Source organism: Dermacentor variabilis, chromosome 10 (genome assembly GCF_050947875.1).
Source record: "Dermacentor variabilis isolate Ectoservices chromosome 10, ASM5094787v1, whole genome shotgun sequence".
Classification (NCBI taxonomy): domain Eukaryota; kingdom Metazoa; phylum Arthropoda; class Arachnida; order Ixodida; family Ixodidae; genus Dermacentor; species Dermacentor variabilis.
The window spans coordinates 4,993,079-5,019,040 of record NC_134577.1 but is presented as its reverse complement, the minus strand read 5'-3'; the positions used below and the strand labels follow the sequence as shown (position 1 = coordinate 5,019,040).

Sequence of the window (25,962 nt, the reverse complement as noted above, 5' to 3'; positions counted from 1 at the left end):
CCAGCATTACCATTTTGATTAGCTCACCACCTCGAATAGGTGCTCTATCACGCAGATCTGCTGGCAGCTGTAGCCGAAGCCACCACTGCCGCAACGCTAGGCCTAGCTACTTTGATGTTTGCTACAAAGCTTCTTGCTGCTCGGTGCCGTTTTTCATTAAAAAATTCGCTGCTTTTAGCTGTGGCGCTGACTCTGCCTACGCAATCCTTACCAGTGAGTTTGAAGCTCGGAAACCACGACGCTTTGCATAATGCTGGTTCCCGAAACTCACTCTTGCCTCTATATAGTAGTGCTACGCGGTGAAGCATATGTGAGGGTTTGTGGTGAGGCGTACCAAAAGTGGTAAGAGACAATTGTCACGAGACACGGTATGTATTCCTTAATTGTACACACGTCCAGCCGCCATCTCCTGTTACAGTACGAGCACTGATACGCCTAATAATTGTACTGGCAGACCTTCAGAGCTACTTAGGATGTGCCTGTTCCAATTTGAGCACTCGGGAGGGGTGAAAGGTAGTTCTTCGAAAAGTCGGTTGGGTATCGGTGACGAGTTATGGTTTTATGCCGTATCGACTCCTATCTATTCACGGAGGCAACATGGCAGGGTAAGCCAACAAACTGCCTCGCAATGAAAGTGAGTGTACGGAATGGTACGAACCTTGTTCTCGACAGCAATTGCAATCTTACCGACACCCCGAACAGGCATCTCATCTCGGCACCGCTCATAGATGTGTAGTGTTTTGCGAAGCTTCTAGCATTGTTATTGGGCGTAATACACAATTTATCTTTTGAGGTAAAGCATATCGAAGTACATATGTCATTTGGAATGCACATAAGACATTTGCTATCACTTGTCTTAAGCCTGACGGCGTAAATTGTTCTAGCTCATTTGTAATGTCATGTGTGTCATGCACCCAGGCGCACGTCTTTCTTCTCGTTATGCTCTAAATTTTATTTACTTGTTTACAAAATAAGTTTGTTGCCTACCTAAATGAAAATGTTCGCAACATACCGTGCATGGTATGCCATCTGTGGGAAGGCAAGCTTAATAAGTCACTGTTAGCGTTAAGTCTTGTCTCATTGTTGAGGAGGACTTACTGAGTGTACAGTAATTACATGCTTCACCATTTGGCTATAGATTACTGCTATACTACTAAAGTGTTACGAAAAGACTAATTTTTGTGCTCTGAAACTGCTCCAAAATGCTGGTGTGGCTGCTCCTAAACTAATCCAGAATGACATTCTATCTGCTCCAAAAATTGCTGCGAATCTTAAGCTGGCTGGACTATCAAGGACTATATTTTGTGGTAATAGGTCGACTACTAAAGGTAAAATGCAGGTCCAAGTTTTATTTGCTTTATTTTGTCCAATTTGAAGCAATTTGGCTGATGCTATCAGCCAAATTGAACTTTCAAAGAGGGAGGAGGCACGAACCCGCACCATAGGCATTTTCTCGCGGCTTCGCGCACACCCTTCCGTCTCCCCGCTTTCAGCGGCAGAAAACAAGGCGATCAAGGACCTTTGCTCAAACCAAAATCTCGTCATCCTCCCGGCTGACAAGGGCAACGCCACGGTGCTACTCAACAGGACTGACTACCGTGACAAGATGTTGTCACTTCTTGCGGACGAGGCAACGTACAGTCGTCTGAAGAAGGATCCCACGCTGAAGATACAGAGGGAGCTACAGAAGCTTCTTACGGATGTGTTCCGGTTTGTAGATCCAAGGCAAAAAGGATTATACTTCTCCCTTCTGTGCACAAACGGTTCGGCGCCGGCGCTCTACGGTTTGCCAAAAATACATAAACCTAACGTCCCGATGCGACCAATTGTTGATTTTACTCGCTCTCCGCTTCATAAACTGTCCAAATACCTTCATAAGGTTCTTTCCCCACTCGTTGGTTCACCATTCTGAAGACTTCATAAACAAGATTCGTGATTTTACTCCCGACGATCAGGAAGCGCTTGTCTCGTTCGACGTCGTGTCGCTTTTTACAAGCGTTCCTATTCGACTCGCCGCGGAAACTTGCACCGCCGCTCTGGACGATGACCCTACCCTACCAGAAAGGACGCCCTTCGACGTTCCTGACTTGAAGAGGCTCCTCCTGTTCTGCCTGGAGAACACCTACTTCACTTTTGAAGGCACCTTCTACAGGCAAGTGCATGGGACACCGATGGGCGCATCCATTTCGGTTACTACTGCAAATTTAACTATGGAATGGCTTGAGCGTCGAGCACTCGCCTCTTTCAACTCGCCGCCCAGAGTCTTCCTACGTTACGTAGACGATGTGTTCTGCATAATTCAGCGAGAAAAAAAAAATTCATTCATTTTTGTCACATTTAAATAGTATTGAAGCGTCTATCCAATTCACAGTCGAGGAAGAAAAAGATGGCGAGCTTCCTTTTCTGAACGTCCTCGTGAAACGTGACAGGCGCAGTCTGGCATTTACCGTGTACAGAAAGAGCACACACACAGGCAGGTATCTGCATTTTAATTCAGTACACCCGATGAACCAGAAGAGATCGGTAGTAGCCTCTCTTGTCGGCAGAACCAAGCGTATCTGCACAACGCCACAAAGCCGGGCTGCCGACCTACAAGAGGTTCACCGTAATCTCTCCGCATGTGGCTACCCGAGGTCGTTTGTGAACTCGGTGGAACGCCATCTGTCTCAGCCCCCAAGGCCTGACTGTGTGCTCCCAAGAAAACGCGCCCCCATACCGTATGTGCCCGGTGTGAGCGAGGGCTTAGCCCGCGTTCTACGCGGCTATGACGTTCAGGTAGCTCACGTACCGTCCCAAAAATTACGCCACCGGCTGGTAAACGTGAAAGACAAGCTTCCAAAGACTAAGTTTCCTGGCATCGTCTACGGGATTCCATGTGAAGACTGCGACTGCGTATATATCGGCGAGACAGGAAATTTCGAACAGCGGTTGAAGCAGCATATCAACGATGTCAAAAAGAAAAAAGTCGCCTCAAACGCCTTGGCAGAGCATGCAGATGACTTGGGCCACAGGATTGATTGGGATAACGCCAAGATATTAGAAAAAGAGAGAAATTTGACATCAAGACACCACTTGGAATCCCTCCTAATCCAAATCACAGATAGCACCCTCAACCGGAATGACGGAACCCTCCCCCCCATCTACACGCGCTGCTTACATCATATTTTAAAGCCATATAAACATTGTATCGCACGTACTTGATTTCATTGTGAACAAGGCTCCCTTCAGGGGAGCCGAAACGTCTTTTCTTGTATTCATTCAGTGGTCGGTGTCCTTCTTTTTACCCTTCTTCAGGACATCGCAGTAGCGTGGCCGATCCTTACCCTTGTGGATGTTTCAGACTCGTGGCTAAGCATTCGGAGAATCGGCGACGCGGACTTCGCGACTGAGTTTCACGCGCGGAATCCTCGCACATGCGTCTAAGCCTTTCAGCACTCTGGTGTGTTCAGAATTCATGACCAAGCACATTGCACACGTAATCCTTGGACACGCGGCTAAGCATTCCGCGTGTCCTTTGTGTTTCGCTGCTACCCCCCTTTTTTCATGTTACTGAAGCTGCATGCCAGCTTTTCAGCCAGCCCCCTCTTCTCGGCAAACACTCGCATGGCAGATTCCTTGTTGGCGTTACGTATTCTCCGTGCATGCGTGTGGTAGTGCTGCAGAAGTCCCGAGGTGCCTTTTTCATTGCCGGGTGCTGTTGCGATTGCGATGATTGCATGCATGAGGCTGACGTAATGTGCAGCTTCTGCCACTGTCGGGATCGGCTCACCCGTGCTGTCGCTTTCTGTGTCGTCCTCCTCACTGTCGCTAGTTAACACTTCAGCAACAAAAGAGGCAACGATGACGAAAAGTTCAACCTCGTAGCGGTCGCAGCAGCGCTGCCGAGCAACTTCTTCGCATTCAAAATGCCACACACACTCGTAGTCGACAGCAGATCCCTGTTGCGTGCCAGCACCGACTTCTTCGTGTGACGTTCGATAGCACGGACGATGTCTAATTTTCCTCCTATGCTTAGCACCTGGTGTCCTTTTTATCCGAGTTTCAGCATGATGCTGGTTCTTGCTTGCACGACGCCACAACGCTCTCTGGCACGGTGCCGAAATGATGTTGATGTGGCTTCACGCGCAAAGGCACAGGGCGCTTGGAGGTCGTTATTCTGACCTCTGAGGCTTGTTGTTCTGCTGGGCCGCCCGATGGAGACGACGCACCACCGTGTTTTCGCGACGAAAAGGGGAAACGCTACATTTTAACCGATGCGTATGCAATATGCTGGTAACGGTTTATGCAGATACAAAACACATTATGTTCAATGGTCACTGAGTCGGGGATTCGACTTTACTACATTTAAAACGAAACTACTGTGCAATATTATGTGATAATTAGTGTTTTGTTCTGTTATTTTTATTTGTCATTAGCACAGCAGGAAACTACAGGTATTTCTTGACTTTTCATCTTTATTTTCATGTTTGTTGCATCGTGGCTAGATTTTTGGCTGCCAATTAAAGCTTTTGCCGCAATTGGTGACTTTACTGGCTACTTTTCGGAATTTCTTGTCTGCTTATTCTTCCGAAGACCTGGCAACCCTGCCTATAGCTTTGTGCTGCTATTCCTGTTGTGATTCTTATGTTCAATCGGCGTTGCGCAGGATAGGGCAAGCAATAAACGCGTGATGACACGCGCCGCAGTTCTCATTCATATATGGCTGACTGCCTGGAGCATAGAGGGAAGTAATGCAAGAGCTTTTCGAAGCAAATATGGTAGGTGCTTGAGCGACTTTTGTTGACAGAAAGTCTGCACGTTGAAAAAAGGCAAGCAAGTAGATTGAGATGAGAAACACAAGCCTTGAGCACGAAAAAAATCTTAGTTTTCGGTCGTATTTTGGTGGTTGCATTTTCTCGCATAACACTGCATGTTGAATGTGATACCACAGATTGCTTTGCCATTCATCTGGAATGTTATGTGAGGTGGTGCCTTCTTTTTCTGGATCGAGGTCTTCGCCTCTGTTTGGCCATATTTGTACTGTATGCTTGTATATATAGCAAGTGCGTATGCTTTGGGATGAAGCTGCCTCAGACTTACTATTTTGAAATTACCGTATTTGCTCTCATAATGATTGCACTTTGTTGTCAAAAAATAGCCGCAAATTCAGCGGTGCGATCATTATGCATGTTAAATTTCCCGTGAGAAGAAAAAAACATTTTTTTTTTTTCTTGACGCGTTTGCTGCAGAATGACGACAGGTCAACAAAACAAATAGGTGGCTGCCGCTGTGTGTAGTGCGGGACACCAAAACAAAAATGGCGGCCGGTGGAGCAAGCCGAACGCACCGAACGTGATTTTTTTTTTCTTCTCGTGAGTACATTACGTACATTGAAACAGTTTATTCCGTATCAGTAATGATATTAATGTCGGCAAGTTTGCGGCAATAACCTAGCCATGTCCACTTTGAGGGGACTGAAATAGATAGGCATGCTTAGCTGCCAGTGACATAGAAACACATGGCCGGTATGCTGCGGAAACTGTGGCATCTGTCTTCACTACTATCCTAATACGGCACGTTTCCGCTAAGGGTGGGTAAATATCTTAGCTGTGTTACAAGCGTTGGCATATGAATAAGGTACACTTTTAACGTATCAGTGTAAACGTGGCTACTATCGTTTCCGCTTGCGATTTGCTGCGTGCCCACGAGTGCAGATAAAAATCGAAAGGCGCATTTTTTGTTGTTGTTGACCACAACAATTATAAAGCCTAAACATGATAAGGGAAAGTTTGGTTGCACCTCTTTTTGTCATGGAAGTGTGGAAAGTGTTGAAAGTAATGAAATGGGGCATATACTTAAGAATGCTTGGTGCGTGAAGACCGTCTGGTTTGTCTTGAAGAGTCGTTCGTGTTGCATTCGACAGATGGTAAGCGCGGTCATTATTGGCTAGACTTGGCACATGACATATCGCTGCGACAAGTTCGGCGTGCGATCATTGCACGGGAAATGTTAAAAAAAAAACAATTTTGATGACAAAATTTAGGGGTACGATCATTACGCGCGTGCAATCATTACGCAAGTAAATACAGTAGTACAGTGCAGTCCACTTATAGCCTTACCACATATGACGATATATCGGTGATAACGATGAGCCAACTTATGAGTGTCAACTTATACGGTAGGGCTATGAGAAAAAAACCCATGTATAATGATACGTTATTCACTGCATATCGGATATGACAATCAAAATTTTGCCTTCTGGACGGCGTTTTCCATGCAGAATAATCGGGTAACTTGCATTACTAAGTTCCCGTTAAATGAACGATGCCACAATGGGGTGATACGTTTGCCTATATGCGTTCGTATCTGCCGTCATTAACCGAACAGTGTGTCCTGCCCATGCGCCAGAAGGTGCCTCCAGCATTCGTGTCGCTCACGATTGAGCTATGTGTGAAGACAGGGGGAAAAAAAAGCGTCAGCGAAGTGGCGGCTGCCCTTCGCCCCTTTCTCAGTGAATGCAGAAGTGCGCCGTGGAAAAAGTAGCTGACAGCCTGGTTGCAGAGGACAGCCAGATTGATAGAAGGCCCCGCCGACAAAACGATGTATCGCTTGAGACAAAGCTGCACATTTTGCAAGGCCCAAAGTATGAGCTCATACAGGAGCCTCGTGATCATGATGGCCACAACCAGGGGCCATGCCGATCAGGGGCCAGCCGGCGACATTACTGAGCACTGCAAGCATCTCGCTACTAATGACGAAACAGCTGGTGCTTCGATCGAGGAGTTTTCGAATGCAGATAGTGCTGCCTCATTATGGGAAGAGATGGGGGTGATCGTTGTTGCAACATACGGTGCCTTTCTGCAATGGGGCCGACAAGAGTGAGAATGGACCCGTTTTTGACATCGACCCCGATGCTCACGCAAAGTGCACTGTCGTCTATCGAGTCGCTCGTTTATTTCATTCATGTTTAATTATTGCCACTAGTGTTCGCGCAGCAGCTGGACACCCAAGTTGTGAAGCTGAAACTCCCGCGAAAGCAAGTGCGGATTTCGGACTATTTCAGCGCTGTTTAGAGGTATTATAGTGGTTGCGATATACGATGCTTATAGACAGCCACATATATACGAGCGGCGGAACGCACGTCAGCACACAACGAACGCAGAGCTGCAATCTGTCTTTATTTCGCTTATCTTGTGCACGCGGTGCTGGCGACGTGCATTCCGCCGCTGGTATATATGCCGCTGTCTATAAGCGTCGTACATTGAGACCACTATATCTTGGTGATCCGGACATGCATACGTGATGGCTACGAACACAAGTCCCATGTCGGCGGACAACGGTACTCAACAGCAACCGCAGTCAATGGTGAGCAACAAGAGCCGTTCCCTCGCCATCAACATGGAAGCAGTCTTTAACGTGCAGGTGCGTCTCCCGCCATTTTGGCCAAAGAATCCCGCAGTATGGTTTACTCAAGTGGAATAAGCACTCTTCGACTTGTGCCGCATCACTGCATAGTGCGCGAAATACATTCCTGTAGTTTTTACAGTACCATCTGAAGTTGCGGGCGAATTCAACGACGTGTTGAGCCTTCCACTCGCGACCCAACCATACGACCATTTCAAGACCATTGTTCTGATGCACAAAACGGTTTCGGAACGCAGCCGTTTGCAGCAACTTCTCAACACGGAGGAGCTGGGAGACTGACGATCATCTCAGCTGTTGCACTGAATGCGCCAGCTACTCACTGACAGCATGCAAGATTCCAAGAGTCCTCTACTTCATGAGTTATTAGAGAGTTTTAGCAGTGCTGTATTACGTTACGGTAAGTGCGGTATACGGTACGGTATTACTGTTCCGTACCAACCTACCGCGATGACTGAAAACGTTTTAGCTGCGTGTGCTGCTCCATGCGTACGGTAATGTGATAATGGTGACAGTGGCTAAACATCGGGGCCTTGCGGAGTACAATAACTATGTGCTGAGCGCGAAATACAGTCAACGACCGATTTTCCGGACGCCCAATTTTTCGGACATGCCCGATAATTCGGACGCCTTCGCAGCACCACCACGGTACCCCATGGAGTAAATGTATACCGTATTTACACGATTGTAAGTCTACCCCTTTTTTTAAATTTGAAAGTCTGAAGTTGGGTGGGTCGACTTACAATCGAAACCAAAACATGGCCCCGCCAAAAAAAGCGATACCAACTGGAGCTACAACGTAGTTACAATATTATGTTTGCTCTATGGCCGTACCCGTATCTTTTCGCTATCCCGCGTGTTTATTCCCTTTTCGGAAGGGTTTTTTTAACATTTTTGAGTCTCGCAGTGCATGCAACACTCATGGGGGAGTGTCGATAGTTGATGGAAGCGCCGCTGTTTTCATTTGCGGCGGCACCCTCAGAACGGCGGTGCATGCGGGGAGTATCGGTAGTTCATGGAAGAGCAGACACCGCTCGCGAGTTTCTCTTTCTCTGTTTAAAGGCATTGGTATTGGTTTGACGCGTTCCAGTTGACTGCCGGCTACGTGCTACTTCTATGCTTCCCCAGTCGTCTGAGTGCTCCAGGCCCACTAATCGTTCGGCACTCATTCACAGCAGCGTTCAAGAGGGCTGCCATCCTTTACGCCGAAGAAACAAATCACTGCACAACGGGCCGCAATTTCGATGTTTCTAAACAGGTGGTGCGAGAGTGGCGACTGCAGCGAAGCGAAATTTTCACCTGTGTGACGGCAAGTGAGAAATTTCCCACGTGCCGAAGTATGGAAGCTTTCTGAAGCTGTAAACTAAGCTTGCGGCGTACGTCACTGAAATGTGTGATCGGTCCCTGCCAGTGAAGTGCGACGTGATCATGAAATAAGCCCGGACCTCCGCCTTAATTTTAAGGTTCTGCTCTGCCGTGAGTACAACGAGTGGCTGGCGGCAGAAGACTGCGAAATTACGCCAACCAGACCTGTCAAAATAGCCTCCCTGATGGCTGCGTGTGGTTGGGTGCATTTGGCGTGGGCTGCTGTTCTGCAAGATGTCCTGGTGCGGTCGTTTGCCAAATTTGAAATTTCGCTGGACCACGACGCGCTGTGGGACCGCAGCAACGATGACGATGGCAGCACTAGTGAAGACGAGTAGTCCAGTGACCATGTCAGCTACTAAAAAATTTTCGTTATCGAATGCGCCCTCGGGTATGCTCTTTTTTTTTTCCGGTCAAGCGATATGGGAGGTCGACTTACATTCGAGTCGACTTACAGTCGTGTAAATACGGTAAGAAAGGTTGAAATTTCGGTCACAAAACCCCTTCGCCGTTCGATTTTTCGGACTTTCTGCCAAAACCGCAGGTCCGAAACGGCATTGATTGAAGCCACTACCGCCCCTATTTTAATTTTCTCTCCACCTTGAACAGAGGCTCTCACACCCAAGTCCGCTGGCAGCCGTAGCCACCATCGCGGCAATTTAGTTACTTCGATGTTCACTACCAATCGTTTTGCTTTTCGTTACCATGTTTTTCATTAAAGCAATTCGCTGCTGTTTGCAATGGCGCCTACTCCGTCGAATCCTCGCCGATGGCTTCGAAGCTCAGAAGGCATAACACATTGCATAACGTTGTTTCCGAAAGTCAGCTTTGCCTCAATACAGTGGTGTGACGTGGTGAAGCATATGCGAACTATTGCGGTGAAGCGTATCAAAGTGAGAAGGGTCATTTGTCACGGGATACAGTGTGTATTCCTTAGTTATACACGCATGCACCTGCCGTGTCCTGTCACAATAAGCGTACCGATACGCCTAATGGCGTATGGGTAGGCCATCAGAGCTATTTTGGGAGTGCCTGTGGCGATTTGAGCCATTGGAGGCAGTAAAAGGCATGCATTTGTTTTTTCGAACTGCCTGATTTTTCTGACGTTTTCGCGGGCCCTAGGAAGTCCGAAAAGTCGGAAGTTGACTGTATTCATTTTGGAAAATGCTAGAAAGGTTTAGCTTGTCCCCAGACACATTATTCTTTAAGGAAGTGCCAGGTTATGGCAAGCGTAGACGCCAGTCACAAGGCCGGTAGCGACCTCTTGTGACACTTTGTCCTGCAACACGTGAAACATATTTTTGTTACATAGGTGTTTTTGCCTAACCAACATATAAAAAATAGGGGTGTTTGTTGTCAGTTGCACCACTGCCGGCACACCAGTAGACAAGCAGAATGTGGTTAGTTACTGTTATAAAAACTCAACGTCCCCTCTAAGTAAACTGCATCACTAGATGGCGCCACCAACCTGAATTGCTTTTTTTTATGCCACTTTTTATTTTCAGTTTTTCTTCTAGATGATTTTCGGTTTTCTCATTTCCTTCTCATTCGACCAGAGTATACTACACGCTTGTCATAAGGGTACGTCCACAAGTTTAGTTCAGCCGATGTTTCCTCCCGGTTGGAAGGGCTGCCCTGCTACTACTTCGTCGTGTCGCAGGAGGTAAATTAATGTCACGTGCCTTGGTAGTACCATCATGAAAAATGCACACGAAACTTGAACATGCACGGCATGGACTCTGTGGCCAACATCAGCTTCTCACTGTTTTGGCTTGGTGCAGCTCGGCTCACGACACACGGTGCCAGTCGAGCCTTACCGACTCCTTACTGTCTAGTATGCCATCGGAAAGTAGTTCCGTACGATAAAGTTCGCGCATGCGCAGTCCTAGACCGGTACGGTATTACGCACTTACCGTACCGTATACCATACTTTCCGTAGCACTGCTAAAAGACCTGATTTCTGCAGCATCTCCCACAAAGCTTTCTTCCTGTCCTGGCTGCTGCAGGCGACATGCCATTGGAGAAGCAAGCCGAGCTCGGGGATCGCGTTGCAGAATACTCCCGCACTGGCCCCATGGACCGGATACTCAAGCGCTGCACTCTCGCCTCGAAAAAAAATTTTTAAAAATAGAGCAGCCCACTGCCTCCATCGCTGCGATGCGGACTTTGAGCCATGGTCGCTCTCACGGCAACTCACGTTTGCATTCTCTCATCCCACACTCGAAGCAACTGTGACATCTCCTGCTGGTGTCATGTCTGTTTTGGTGCCAGCGGTAAGAACTGTGGGGAGCCTTGTTGCTGGCAGAAAAACATGAACGCGAGTCGCTAATGATGGCGAGTGACTCGCTTGACCTCGCAGCGAAATGCAGCCGCGTGCTATACGTATCAGACGGAATAACGGGACGTCGTTTTCTGGTCGACACTGGCGCTGAGATAAGTGTTATCCCTGCCTCGCATTACAACCGACAACGCGCTGAAAGGACTGAATCGTTACAAGCTGTCAATAGTTCCACAGTCGCCACATTTGGACAGCGTTCGCTCACCATCGACTTAGGACTGCGCCGCACATTTCGATGGATATTCATCGTCGCTGGTGTGCACTTCGCTATACTTAGAGTGGGCTTTCTTAACAATTTCGGCCTGAACATGGACATCCGCTCACGGCGCCTTGTGGACTGTACGACCAGTTTGTCCGTGCAGGGAATCCTCGCACCTTTGTTGTCCCCTGTGCAAACTGCTCCGAACTTCCTGCACTTACAAGGCCCAACAACTTAGAACTACCAGTGCGACACGCAGTCACGTACCACGTCGTCACAACCGGACCTCTCGTGTTCAGCAAACCACGGCGCCTCGCGGCTGACCGCCTTGCCACAGCACGCAGGGAAATTAAACATATGCTCCAACTTGGCATCATTCTGCTGTCGTCAAGCAGCTGGTCATCTGCCCTGCACTTGGTTCCGAAGCAGGTGATTGGTGCCCCTTTGGTGACTATGGTGCACTGAACATGCACTCTCCCTGATTGGTATCCACTTCGCCATATTCACGACTGCGCCGCCACACTAGCTGGTACTACCATATTCAGCTAGATCGACTTGGTCAAAGCTTACCACCACATTCCTGTTGAGTCATCGGGCATACCAAAGACTGCCATTGCGACACCTTTTGGCCTCTTTGAGTATGTCTGCATGCCTTTCGAGTTTAGGAACCCCGGCCAAACGTTTCAGAGAGTCGTCAATGAGGTGACCCGCGGCCTACACTCGATGACTTACTTGTGACTAGCTCTTCACCTGAACAGCATGCCGATCATCTGCGATTGCTTTTTGCACGACTCCAGGAACATGGTTTGACCATAGAGTAACATGGTATACGACAAGAGCGGACACTCCCATAGGTGCCTGCGGCCGACTTTGGCTCTCAGCGCAGCTAGCGGAATCAGCGAAACGCACCAGCCTCCAAAATGGTCGTGCATGCTGCCGAATCTCGGAGGCTCCAATTTCACTTTCGTTTCTCTCTGTCTCTCTCTTTGTTTTCTTTTTTTTGTGACCCACACCTTTGCTTAAATCGCGTGATTTCATGCAGGTGCTTGTGCCGCTGTTTATATGTTGTGACGACGAGCGCACAAAGGTGTTTCACTCATGTTAGTTTCATTTAAATTCATATTTGCTGTTTCAAGCTGTAACTTAGCGCAACAATCATGCCAACTATTGAGGAAGTAGAACTTTATCGCTTATGATGTTGTACGTCTAGTAACTCGCGCCAAAAGGTGTATTGTAAATCAATGTGCTGTGTTCCTTAAATATAAATGAACTTGCTGCACAGTCAAGAACACGAAAATAGCAGACAATTTATTGCAACAAGATTGTAAGAGGCAGATACATTAAAACAAAAAGAAACAGCGAAATGCAAGTAATACGGGTGTCACACGGCGCACTTTTAAACGCGATCAAGCCCAATCCAATTTGAATGTCTCAGTCACGATTGGTTCTTTTGCGCAAGCTGCACGATGGCGCCAATATCAGCCGCGAATTTCAATCCGGATCGGACTTTTTCGCGATCGCTAGTGGTGGTGTGACACCGGTATAATGGAGAATAGTTGAAAATGAATGGCGTGATGGCAATAACTTTGCACAAGCAAAACACATAGAAGACGTGTTGCAACTATCCAGATAATGAAAAAAAAAACTGCAAATACACAACAGAAATTAATTTGCTTAAAATGGGATTGTTTTAGAAGGAAAAAAATGACTTCTTTCTTGTACTTCTGCGAAGGAAGGTGAATTAGGGCAGCAAAATTATGTGAATGGTAGCGTGCCGAAATAAAAGGGCTGCAAAAATAATTGAGCACGCACCAACATCTTCATCTTGAATGTGTAAGCCAGTGTGTATGTCATTAAAGAGCTGCAATTAAGCACTTTGTGTTGGGGGTCTTCACCTGCAGTATTGGAGCCTGCAAAGCTTTATAATGGAGATGCTGCGTTCGTTCATGCAATGGATATTTTATTTATTTATTTTTTTCTGTTTTGGTTAAGGAAGCACTGTTAAACAAGGAACTTTCTACGGTAACGACTCCATACACAATTAAAACATGAGAACATGTATTTTCAGCCCAATGCAGAACAGCTAACAACGCTCGAGCGCATATAGCCTGCTACAGAGGTTGGGAGAGTGCGCATTATTGCCATACTGCAAATATTGCACGTGTACCGCTTAGAAATAACTTTCTTTTGCAGAAGTAGAGCACCATACTTTTTCAGCAGTCGCCGCGCGTGTCATAAAGCTCTCTGTCCCGAATGGCATGTGTTCATAGGCCACATTTCTTAACGAACCATTTTATTTTATTTTATAACTTCGTCATTGTATTGAACATGCATCGCAGCTCGGACGCTACCGCATCGCTGTTTTCGCTAGCATCACCGCTCATTGCTGCACATAAAAAAGAACACAAAATGAAAGTCAGCGTTGCAAATGGGCAGCAGCTTTTCATGGCTGCAAGGCCGCCATCACTTGTTCATGCGGCTAACAGTGACATAACGAAATGCGAAGAGAATAAGTCGTTAACAACGCGCAAAAGAACTTGCTGTGGCCTTACCATGAAACGGCAACGAAGCAGATGGTGGCAGAGCCCAACAACAATGCCCAGATGCATTTTAAAGAAAGAGCCCGGCAGAATGGTCTGACAAGGCTTTGCACATGTTGGGTCGTTCCCAGTGGTCGGGCCGCCTGTCAAGCTGCTAGCCGCAGCCGCAGCCACAGCAGCATTTTTCTTGATAGGCTCTGCCACCTAGCGGAATCGGCGAAGCTGCATAGCTCGTCCGCGAAACGGCTCGAGTGTCCGCTCTTGTCGTATACTATGTTACTCTATGGTTTGACCATTAAAACAGCAAAGTGTGTTTTCGGCGTCAGCAATATCGAATTTCTTGGTGACCTCGTCACACCTGAAGGAGTCCAGTCCCTGGACAGCAAAGTTCAAGCACTGCACGATATTCCTCGTCCAACTTCGAAAGCTGTACGAGTTCCTAGGACTGCAGAGCTCCACCGTCGCTTTATACCTAATGTGACCCATTTTGTCCTACCGCTGACCGACATGCTCAAGCCAACTAAAGCACCGTCAGCCCCTCTCAAGTGGACAAGTGTAGCTGACGCAGCATTTGAGGAAGCCAAGAATGCTTTGGCCAACACAATGCATCCCTTACCCAACGCACCAATGCGGCTGATCACCGATACTTCCTCCAACGTCATTGGTGCCGTCCTTCAGCAGTTCCAGCAAGACTCGTGGTGCCTGCTAGCCTTCTTCTCCCAGAAATTAAAGCCTGCCGAAACTCGCTACAGCACGTTCGACCGTGTACTTCTCGACGTCTACCTCCGAATTCGGCATTTTTTCTATCAACTGGAATGTAGCGTATTCCACGTACTGACTGACCATAAGCTACTGGCATTCACTTTTCGTGGAAACCACAGTGCTTATACATCCCGGCAAATTCGGCATCTAAATTTCATTTCGGAGTTCACCATAGACCTAAGCTACATCAAAGGCCCCGTCAATGCTGCTGCCGACGCCCTTTCCCGCATAAGTGTCGTAACATCTGATGCTGTGGACTTTGAGGCAATTGCAGAGGCACAGCGCAGTGACAGTGAACTTCGTGACTTGCGCACAAGCTCTAATTCTTTCTCATTGTCTGATTTGCCGCTGCCCTTCTCATCTGGTATAATTGTGTGTGATGTGTCTTGTGGCCGCACGCGCCCTTTTGTGCTGTCTGAATATTGTAGGCCAAATCTTCACTAAGCTGCACGAAGCAAGCTATCCTGGCATCCGCGCCACTCAAATGCCTAATCACGTCCGGGTCACCAAGCTATAGTGGTTGCGATATGTGACGCTTATGGACAGCCGCATATTGTTACGTAGGTGACGGTGAGCTACCTGGCACGCAGGCAGACAGAAAGGGACACTGCGTCGGCGTTAGACGTAAAGAGAGTTTAATGGGCGAACTTGTGCCCTAAATCAAATGAACAGCGCGGTGACGGCAAAAGCAGCAAGCGCGTCTGGGGCGTTCGTCGGACTGAGCCAGCGCAAGTGGTGGGCCCGTATTTATACGTTTTGCGTCCATGATCGGAACGCGTCAAGCGACGCCGGTCGCGTCGCTACAAGCCGAAATAAACGCACGTTGCAATATATACAAGTGGCGGAACGCGCGTCAGCACGCAACGAACGCAGAGGTGCAATCTACCTTTATTTCGCGCAGCGCAACCCGGTGCCGGCGTTGCAATCGGGAGCGCGCTTAGGGCGCGTCGCTGCAGGTGCAGTCGCTGACTGATTTTTCGGACTCCAAAAATTCAGACATGCTCGATTATTCGGTCTGCTTCATGGCACCGCCATTCTCCCCATAGACCATAATGTATAACAACTGCCAAAGTTCGTGCACCTTGCAACTTCTCGTCTGATTTTTCGGATGCTCCTTGAGCCAACTCGATCGAAAGCACCATGCACCGACTCTGACTGGTGCATAGTTCGACTTGCTGAACGCCATTTTTGTTTTGAACGGAGCCTCCTTGCTGCCCCACGAAGTTGCGCTACTGCAAATTCCCGCTTATCATCATCATTGTTTCTGCCTGGTTCAATAGAGTGGCTACAGCAGTTCCGGTCTCAGCTTAGTAAGCCATGTCAAGACAATCCAGCAGCGGATTTGTTTCTTCCTTCGTGCGCGACACTGCAAGTAGGCCACGTTTTTCTTCTGTATGACTGGTGCTGGCGTGACGGCGTGGTGGTGTTTGCTGTGTGTGCTTGGTTGCACCTTGGTTGCATTGCGATTCCGTACGCCGTCTCATTCGACAGTTTCACAGGTGCTGACACTGCTATACTGACATGCGCAGAACTCGATGACGGCGAGATCATTTGTCAGGTTTCTGCTGCACCGCCAGACGATGACTCCGACTCTGAAGATGACGCACTATGTGCTATGCTGCCATTGAATGCGGAGTGTGTACAAGCAGTGACTGTGCTTTCAGCTGCCTATAGTGACCGTACGACCCTCTCCGAGATTCAGGCTTATCTGATTGTGCGTAAATGGAACAGCATGCAACGGCGCATTCACGATTTTGGGGAAGCCTACTTCCGAGCCTGAATAAGTGCGTGGAAATAAAGGATTTCTTTTTTTTTTTTCTTAATCTGCTTTTTTGGACACCTGTTTATTTGGACATTTCCGCAGTCCCCGTGAGTTCGGCGACTGTATATAAAAAGATCTTATTTTTGCAGGCTACTTTATACAATGTCCATTTTTTTAGCGCAATTGGCAAATTTGATTTTGGAGCTATAAAGGTATGTTCGGTAGCTTTTCTTTGTTATGGTGGTCTAGATATAGCGATGATCGGTTATAACGATCAGATATCATTATATAATAAGTGGACTCCGCTGTATTCCATATGACAGCTATTGTGCTGGTGTACTAAAAACACAGCACATAACAAAGGCAAATATGGGAACATCATTGCAGTTACAATGATGCCCTTCATGTGTCTGTTTCACGCACCTTTTTTCAGTTTTACACAAATTTTTGGGGGGGGTAATTTCATTATTTACCTTCGCACCTAGTGTGTGCGGAGAATGGCTTTGAGCACAGTACTCATAATAATAAGAGACTTAAAATTTTTATTGACCATTTTGGTGCTCTTTCTGTCATCTTCTTCCTATAGTTCTTTCTTTGTGCCACAGTATGTTAAATTAGCTATACACTGGCTCTCCTGACATACTACTCTGCCAAGCACATCGTGCCTCACTGCGTGGTTAGGAAACATTTGAGAGTGCTCGCTTGCTGCATTAACGCGATTTCTCGCGATGGTAGAAAAAGGTTCGGTCCCCATCGAGTTTGACTTTTCACAGTCCTGGAAAATCTATTTGCTAAAATTAATAAGTTCGTTATCATGCAAGGCTGTTCTACAGACAATGTTTCTCATGTACGGTCTCCCTCCACAACCAGGGAAGGCTGGGAGTGCTGTGGCTTTCTGTGAATTACTCGAACATTCCTCTCATCACAGTGCCTTCTCAGCAGTCACCTAACCATCAAGAAGTAATGTGTTGTTGCTATTCAGTAGCCTTTACCACACCCAACCTTTCCAGAGTAGACAGATACAGGGACTGCCTATGGTAAAGATGAAGCTATATCGAATGGGAACAATGTGTCATTCGACTGGTTTTTGGTCGAAAGTACTTTTGTCTCAATATACCTTTTCCACATGTGTGCAATGACTAAACCAGTAGCAAAATTTATTAACAATAACATTGCGCTCCACTCTTACAGATGTGCTGACACATCTGTAAGAGGGGAGAATTTTGCTCTTTTGGTAGAATTGACCAAATGACACAGTGGAGACTCTCGGCTGCATTCTGAGTCTTCTTGCCTTGGCAACGACTGAGTAGCTGAGGATCCGAGAGGCGTTGATACACAGGCAGCAACGCAGCTGAAATCTGCTGCCAATTTGTACTTATGTTCTGTTATGTTAGTTATGTCGGCGCAGCTTTACCTTCAGCTTCTGCAGCCTGGTGTCTGCACCACCAGGGCAGAGCTCATGATGAGGGTCTTTATCTGTTGAAGTGATATGATAGAAGGTTGCCATTATGGCCCTTTGCATATCATATACTTCAATATTGTTACGTATGGCCATGCCATAATAATTGGTGAGCTTTTTGATTAGGTCTTGGGTCAGGCCACCCTTCCCTCCAATCGGTTTACTTCTGCTTTTTGAGACAAGTGTTCGTAGGGCTGTACCCATCCTCTTTTTGATGTGATTGATACAGTTCTCTTTGTTGAATGTAATGAAGCCATAAGCCTTGTTCTTACAAAGGGCCTGGAAAGTACAGCTATCCCCATCACAAACAATAGATGTGCAGCGGAGGTCATTCCTTTCCAGTGACGTTCTGAACAAGATCAACGCTGCCTCGACCTCCATTCGGCTTGATTTTTCATCGGTGTTCTTTTGGCACACGTGATTCTCTTTCCATTTACTGTAGGCTTCATCGTTTTCTTTCGGCCCAAGCGTGCATCCATGGCATCTGTTCGAGAGCACAACGCAGTCAAGCACCAGACCAGTGTAAAATTCAATTATTGTGCCCACACCAATATGGGATGCATGACCACGTGTCATCCATGTCCCGTCGTAGACTACCGTCGCATTTTTTGTGAATGCCAGATTTTCCGCACGGCTGCCACAGCATTAGAAAAGAGACTTGCCGCAGCCATCTCACCGGGAGGCCTGAATTTTGATTTCAAATGTCTTTGGAATGTCTTATGGTGCAAGCCTCTGTGTGAAATGTTCATACCAAAAGTCAGTCGGTGCAGTTGCCCCTCTGCCGGTGGTTTTAATTGCTTGCATTGCACGCATATTCACGTCAAAAGCCTTGCCACCCTCTACGCGCGGCGATGACCCTTCATTTGCAACAATGCCGCAGGCATTGCAGGTCAGTAGCATTCGTGCAGCCAACCCATGCCTTGTTCCCAAATGAACAGTCAGTCACGGCTGAGAGCATTCTTGGCACAAGGCATTCTTGTACAAAGCATTCAATGCTGTGACCTGCACAACCAAAAACTTATCTGCCTGCTCCACATCGGCACAACTTCCACTCTCACCTGTGAGCTTCATTTTTCTCTCGGTCGCCGAAACGGAACTGAGTGGTGCTTGCATTGTCTCGGCTCGCCCACGAGTAGCTTCTATCAATATGTAGTGTGGTTCCAAGTGAGCTTGAATTGTACTGCCGAATCTCGACTGCGTTTCATCCACGCGCGAGGTGCTTGGTCGCGGGTGCGAGTCGTCGGCACCTGAAGTGCTTGGTCGCGGGTCCGAGGCATCCATACATTGAGAGAACTGCTGCTGTGTGTCCACGATGTCTGCGCCGCACTGAACATCAGCAGAATCAGCACTGGAGGCTGTTGGCAACGCTTTATTTTTGGGCATCGGAGACTTGTGCTTACGGCTGCCGAACTGATGCAAAGTTTTGTATTTCTTCTTGCGTTGTCGCCGATCCATGATCACAGCCGAGATCCAACGCGAAACAACGCCACGGAGCTTCGGAGCTACTACCGAGACTATGGAGAAGCTCGTGATATGGGCGATGGAGAACGTAGCTGCGGGAAGAGCAGACGATGTGCAGCGCCGTTGCTAGGGGCAACCGCTCCGGAGACCAATAGGGCCACGCACCGCTGTCACCTGGTGCGCGCCACCAATCAGGAACCTCCGGGAGACCTCGAAACTGTTGCTTTTTCTGCGTTTGTTTTCACTCGGAGGAGGCCGGGAAAGCGACAGATTTAAAGTTGAAGAAATGCTCTTTCTGATGCGACCAAGATGGCGGCACTCGGTTGCGCTGTTATGGAGATATCATGGCTTGAAAAACACTGTCTTTTTGCAATTTCCGCAACACTTCTCATTCTGTGGCTGATACAACAATTTTTTTAAAGCACTTATAAGCGCTTTTTATGGAAGATATTTTGGAATCGGGTAGAGAAGGGGTTATAAAAACTGAAAATGTGATTTTTGAAAAATCGGTTTTTCGGTCATTTTTCGTGATGCGTAAGCCGCATCCCCCCTTAAGACACTCGCATGATTTGCTGGCTTGTGTGAGTGTGGCTTGCTGAGTGACTGTGTCCTGCCTTTGCGGTTGTCGCAAATGCTCGGTGCTTCACATTCTTCGTGTTCGTAAGGTGATAACCAGAGTCGATGGTGGAAAGCGCTAGGTAGTGTTTGCGTGAGCATCTCAGCCCGCGTGTACGATCCATTTTGTGATGTGGTGTGGCACCTGCGTTCCTCCACCAGAGCATTCTCCGTGGGTTTAAGTGCAGTGTTGTACTTTATGGCGTAGTGTTCCTGGCAGTAAATGAATTAACTCTCCTGGACGTGTCTTGTTCATGGGAGAGAGAGCTCGACATGTACCACAACAGCCGGCCAGGCATTTTTTTTTTTTTTCGGTGCTCGAATGTGCACTTGGTCTATTGCCACACGCTGCCATATCGTAAAGCCCCTCTTTTGCGCAAATTACCGACGTCACGTGGGGAGATGCAGAGTGAGGTGACATTTTGGCACCCAACGTCGGGCAGTAGCTTTCTTTGCATTTCTGCTGTGCGTAATGAATTGAGAACCTGTGTGATCGGCTTACCGTTGTTGATGACTTGCGAATGTCGCTTTGTTCGACTGCTCAGCTGATGCTGGTATCGAGCAAGGCACAGCTCCACTCATAGAACACGAAGCACGGAGCGCAAACTTAGCAAGTGCAGACCTCTTAGATACCGTATTTATTCGAATCTAGGCCGATTGAATCTAGGGTCGGCATAGATTCGAGTATTTTAAAAAATGCACTGGGTTGTAATGTTAGCCACACCCGTAGCCACACCCGTAGCCAACTGAAGTACACGAGCTACGTCGCTATTTTGACCTGTGTCGTATTGGCGTGTGGCGTAGCCTGTAGCGTTGCTTTATCGTAATGGCGCCAAACAGGCGATGCCACTATAGTGCCTGTTTCAAACAAAAAGTTGTGCTAGCTGCAGAGGCATCTTCAAATGTTCAAGCAGGGCAGGGCTTCAGCATTGATGAGAAAAACATCCGTCGTTGGAGAAAGGCAACGGGGGATGCTTGTTGCGTGTGCCGCAACAAGGAGGTGACAGCGATAAGGAAAATAAACGCGCAATTACAGAGAGGAGCTGTTCACCGAGATTGTGCTGCATTTTGAGGTGTGCGAGCCGTGCCGCACTGTCTGCGCATGTATGAGCGCGCAGACGTGATCTTGCGTGCGTCCATAAGTGTGCTTGTGGTCTGGGCTATCTGCGATAACATAGAGGGAGCTTGGCATGTTCGTGATAAAACCCTCTTCAAAAGCGAAATGTCCAATCTAAAACGGTTTGGCAGATGATGCATGATGGTCGTTGTGCGCATGTCTGTGATTTTGCTTATATTTGCTGATTTTTGGTGAATAAAGATAGATGAAGTTGGGGCGTTTGTCCTGTGTCGTTCTCCCTCTTGTGATCGTCTTAGTTGGGGCTGTACCTTCCTGATTCAAGTATGCACTATCTAGCCCAAATGAATGTTGTCCTAAACAAATAATAAGCTCCACGGGATAAAGCCACAGTTACGTTTCTGGCCCTTTGCAACAAAATCACGCCGAACAGATGTCCTATCCTGTCGTCTCGGAATAAGACACATTTGGCACCTATAATTTTCTACTCACTGAAAATGAACCTCCAACCTGTGGTAGGTGCATGGAAAGGCTGACTGTCCTCCACATCCTACGGGAGTGGTGGGAAGCTGAATCTGATAAAAGCAAAATTTTCTCCTAGCGTACCAGCAGCACATTTCTCTTCATCCTGTAATGTTTCTCAGTCCAGAACTGTTTTTTATACTAAGACTGTTAGGCTGCTAAGCACAAGGTTGCGGGATCGAATCCCGGCCACGGCGGCCGCATTTTGATGAGGGTGAATTGCGAAAACACCCGTGTACTTAGATTTAGGTGCACATTGAAGAACCCCAGATGGTCGAAATTTCCGGAGTCCTTCACTACGGCATGCCGCATAATCAGAAAGTGCTTTTGGCACGTAAAACCCCATAATTTAATTTTTAATCTTTAGTCACAGTACGAGCACCAATACGCCTAATAAGTGTACTGGTAGGCATTCAGAGCGTTGTGTTATATGCTTGTGGCAATTTGGGCTCTTACAGGCAGTAAAAGACATGCATTCATTTTGTCGAACTGCCTGATTTTTCGGATGTTTTCGCGGCCCCTAGGGTGTACTAAAAATCGCATGTTGACTGTGCAACTGAGAGGATGGTTAAAATGGTTTGCGAAGTGAATGTGTGTCGGAATGAGAACAGAAAGGACCTACGCATTGAGGAATGAATGGGAAAGGAAGCATGCTGCTGCCGTTTTGAGGGAGCTTGATCTCAAAAAACAAAGTGTTGGCTAATGCCGATATGCAGGTGTCCCTCATCCAAACCAAATAAACTCTTTCGAGCAGCGAAACGCAACACTGAGGTGTTGTGCGTGGGCTGAGAGTATGTCTGGACAGTTGAGGGTGACTTAACAGCTGTTAAGAATTTCACTTGTGACAAAGTTCGGACATCATACGAATGAGTTTGTAATCAATCGATAGAAATAGCTCATATTCGTAAATATTTCCTTCTGTATACATCTCCTTTTAATTCGTATTTGAGAACTTTCGACTCGATCCACAATAGGCTTTACCTTTTATTTAAGGTATTTTCTTTGCTGAGTATTTCACTAGCCCCCCCTCCCCTTTCTGTTTTCTTGCTGAATGAAATAAACACTACTCGTTATTATAAATACTGGATTAAGTCGTCCTTTTTTTTTTAACATGTTTACTAGAGAGCGACAGCGTTCGGCAACATGGTGTCAGCCCGCTTTGACATAAAACAAAGTTCTGTGTTACTCGGGAAATTTTGCAAAGGCACTCGGGGGAAAACCTGGAAAACTGGAGAATTTGGAAATGCCAACTTGATAGACACCCTGAGCAGCTGCTCGATGTTTGGCTCAACAAGCCAGTTAAAGACGGAACTTGAGGGCTGCACACTGAGTAGTTCTTAAGGCGGATATGGGTTCCGGAAAAAACATAGTTTGACTCTAGACACATGAAATTGTTAGGGAATATTCAATCTTGTGTGCTGAACACAAATATGCAATTAGTTTTTTTGCTTAGTCAATCCAAAACAAGTTGCAATAACTTTTGTGTTATAAATATAGGATGCAACTTGCAAAAAGTGTACGGCACCAAAAGAGCTCAAATTAAGCAGGTACGTTCCTTAATGTTCAAATAGCTTGTTTGCATTTTAATGTTTGTAGTTTGGATGATGTTATAAAATTACAAAGTTGTAACTTTGCAAATGAGAATTTCTATTGGGGATTTCTACCAAATTTCAAAATGTTGCTGTGCACTCTTAAACAAAATTGCACCCTTTGGGTGGTATCTTGCCACGCAACAATACTAGTCATCTGTCTTGTCTGCATATCCTTTCTTCAATGCTGTGAGTCGGGTACTTCCAAGTCACGAATGGCATGCGCATTATTAGCATGACAGACCATTCTCAACAGGAAAGGAGTGGGCACGGCGTTTTCAAGAAAGGAAATGCAAGTAAGGCAGATGAAGATTATTGTTGTGTTGCAAATATGCACCTCAAAAGGTGTACCATTGTCGAAGAGTGTGTCCTAAAAGACCAAGTTTTTTTTGTACTCTCTGACTCTCTAGCATTCAAACAAAAAAATATTTGGAAAAAATGAAAAAGCATTGAAGGAGTAGCAGCAGACACATGTTGCCCACAAAATATAGACTTGCAGAAATCAAAATTTGAGAAACATGCAATAAGGAGTGTGAACATACACACTTCATGGTACAAAACTAAGTAGATTTCTGCTAAAGCAACATTGAAGGTTTGTTTTTGGCATAAAAGCAAGCTGGAAAGGAGCTCTTTCAAATGAGTCTTAGGTTACCTGGTTATGATAGACACTTTTGGAATGGTGAACGGCACAAAATGAGCCATTTCATCACTTTCATGGGCAAAACTGAGAATTTCGTAGGACAAATAGTGTTTTCTTGCTAAACAACATGTCATCTTGAGCAAAATTTTTGCCAGCACATGCACCCTGGTGATTCGGAAATAAATAAAAAAAAAACTTAGTAAAAAAAATGTTTTCATGAATGTGTGCCTAGCAATAATATGAGGCTTGCCTCACTGCTGGACTTTGCCAGATGGGCGAAAGATGGAGTCCATGATCCCATCTGCATGGTCAGCAAGGTCTTCAAGAAGTGCAAGATTTTCAATGTCATTTCTCGCACAAGTCCGATACCACCATTGTGATGATACTTTCGGCAAAACATTGTTTGTTTCATTGCAGCATCAGCCCCTTGAGAATAAATGCATATTTCCAAGTGAGAAAAAGTTACATATCTGTATGAGGCATGAAACTGGCGTGCTTTACAATTGAGGACGTCACATTTTTTTGGGGGGGCAGGGAGACTACAAAAAACAGGTGCGCGTTACAATTGAGGGTGCATTAGAATCAAGTGCAGAATACAGTGTAGTCAAAGCCAACTATATCCAACCCGTTTACATTGAATTATCCTGTGGAACTATTTCAGAACACGGTATAGTTGCTATGAGTATTATAGTAAAAGTTACACTTACGTTGAACAAAAATAGCAGTGGCTTCTGATATGTCTAACGTCAAGCGTTGTAAAAGTGCCCCCAGAAGATACCTTTTTCTCGTGGTGGCAAGGAAACCCGCCGACCATAGGCCGGTAGTGTCGGATAATACTCACTTGCACTCACCATAATTTTTCCAGGCCCCGCACTTACGTTCACGCTCACCTCCACTCACTCACAAGCGCCCACTTGTGCTCGCACTCGCCTACACTTTCGCTGGCACTCACTCGCACTTGCATCCAGTCATGCTCACTCGCGCTTGACTCCACTCACGATCACTGGCACTCGCCTCTACTCGCACTCACTGGCACTCGCCTCTACTCGCACTCACTGGCACTCGCTCACACTCGCACTCACCTCTGCTCACACTCACTCGCACTCGCGCCTTTGAAATGAGTGTGAGTGAGTGTGCCGACCTATGTCTGAGTCATTACTTCAATGTGGGACTGCTAAAGCCAAATATAAGCATTGACAATTAAAGGGACCCTGAAACGATTTTGACGGTCTTGTACAAAGTACTGAGTCGTTAGACTAGGTCCTTCTGATCATTAATTGACGCATCTAACTGCTGCATGGAAAGCGTGTAATTCATTGTAAGGTTTTAAAAATGTACGTTGCTCCCGATTGCACCACACTGCTCAGCAGAATTTTCAGCCACCCCTACCCATATGACGTAAATCGCGCAATTGACGTCAGTAGGGTGAGCTGGTGCAAGTCCGAGTTGCCTCGCTTCGTTTCTCGTGTGTTGTGTTTGCACCTTCGAGGCCTTCTCACGCAGTGTTGCTGTGATGGCTGGCACAAAGTGCACTGAATTTGCCTTTTCCTGTAGAGCTGAAAATCTTAAATAGAGTCGAGCACGGTAAAAAGTCTTTCGGCACGATCTTGAAAAACAAGGGGGAGATTAGGGCTAAAGCGGACAAACAACCTGGTGCCTGTGGCGGACAACGCGTACGCACAGCCATAACGTCGAGGCAGCCGTGTATAAGTGGTTCATCCGAAACTGCTTCAGATGTGCCTGCTTCCGTATGCTTGATGATGACTCTGAAAATGCTTATGAGTGTGACGAAGTCATTGCCAGTATTGTCGAAGTTTGGATTGAGCTGTCACATTTGGAAGCCGTTGACGGGTCAACGGTCAAGTTTGTGAGTGCAGATGGCGGTGTCGCGACCACAGGAGAGCCCATAAACGAAAACTACATTGCCAACATCATACTGAACACAAGTGAAAGCGGGCAGAATGAGGAAAGCAACGACGATCCTTTGCCCACATCCTTCGAGGTAATTGGTGCACTCGCACTAGTCTGGTGCTTTTCCGCGAATGCGGAAGGTTGCGGCTTCAGCTGCTCCATAGGTTATTGCGAATAGTATGCGTTTGGTTCAGTTCGCTTCCGATGCAGCTTTTATTGTCAAATTCTTGGCTCAAGTTGTGTGGGACACCCTGTATACCGAACTCATAGGCATTTCTTTTGCGACTTTGTGATATAACAGGGTTTGACTGTACGATGCTTTT

At 46.9% G+C, this 25,962-nt stretch overlaps 1 protein-coding gene across 7 annotated transcripts in view; it reads left to right on the top strand.

The window, feature by feature from the left end:
* Positions 1-25,962, top strand: part of Art4 (arginine methyltransferase 4) — a 195,190-nt gene that overhangs the window by 60,395 nt on the left and 108,833 nt on the right. The window lies entirely within an intron of this gene.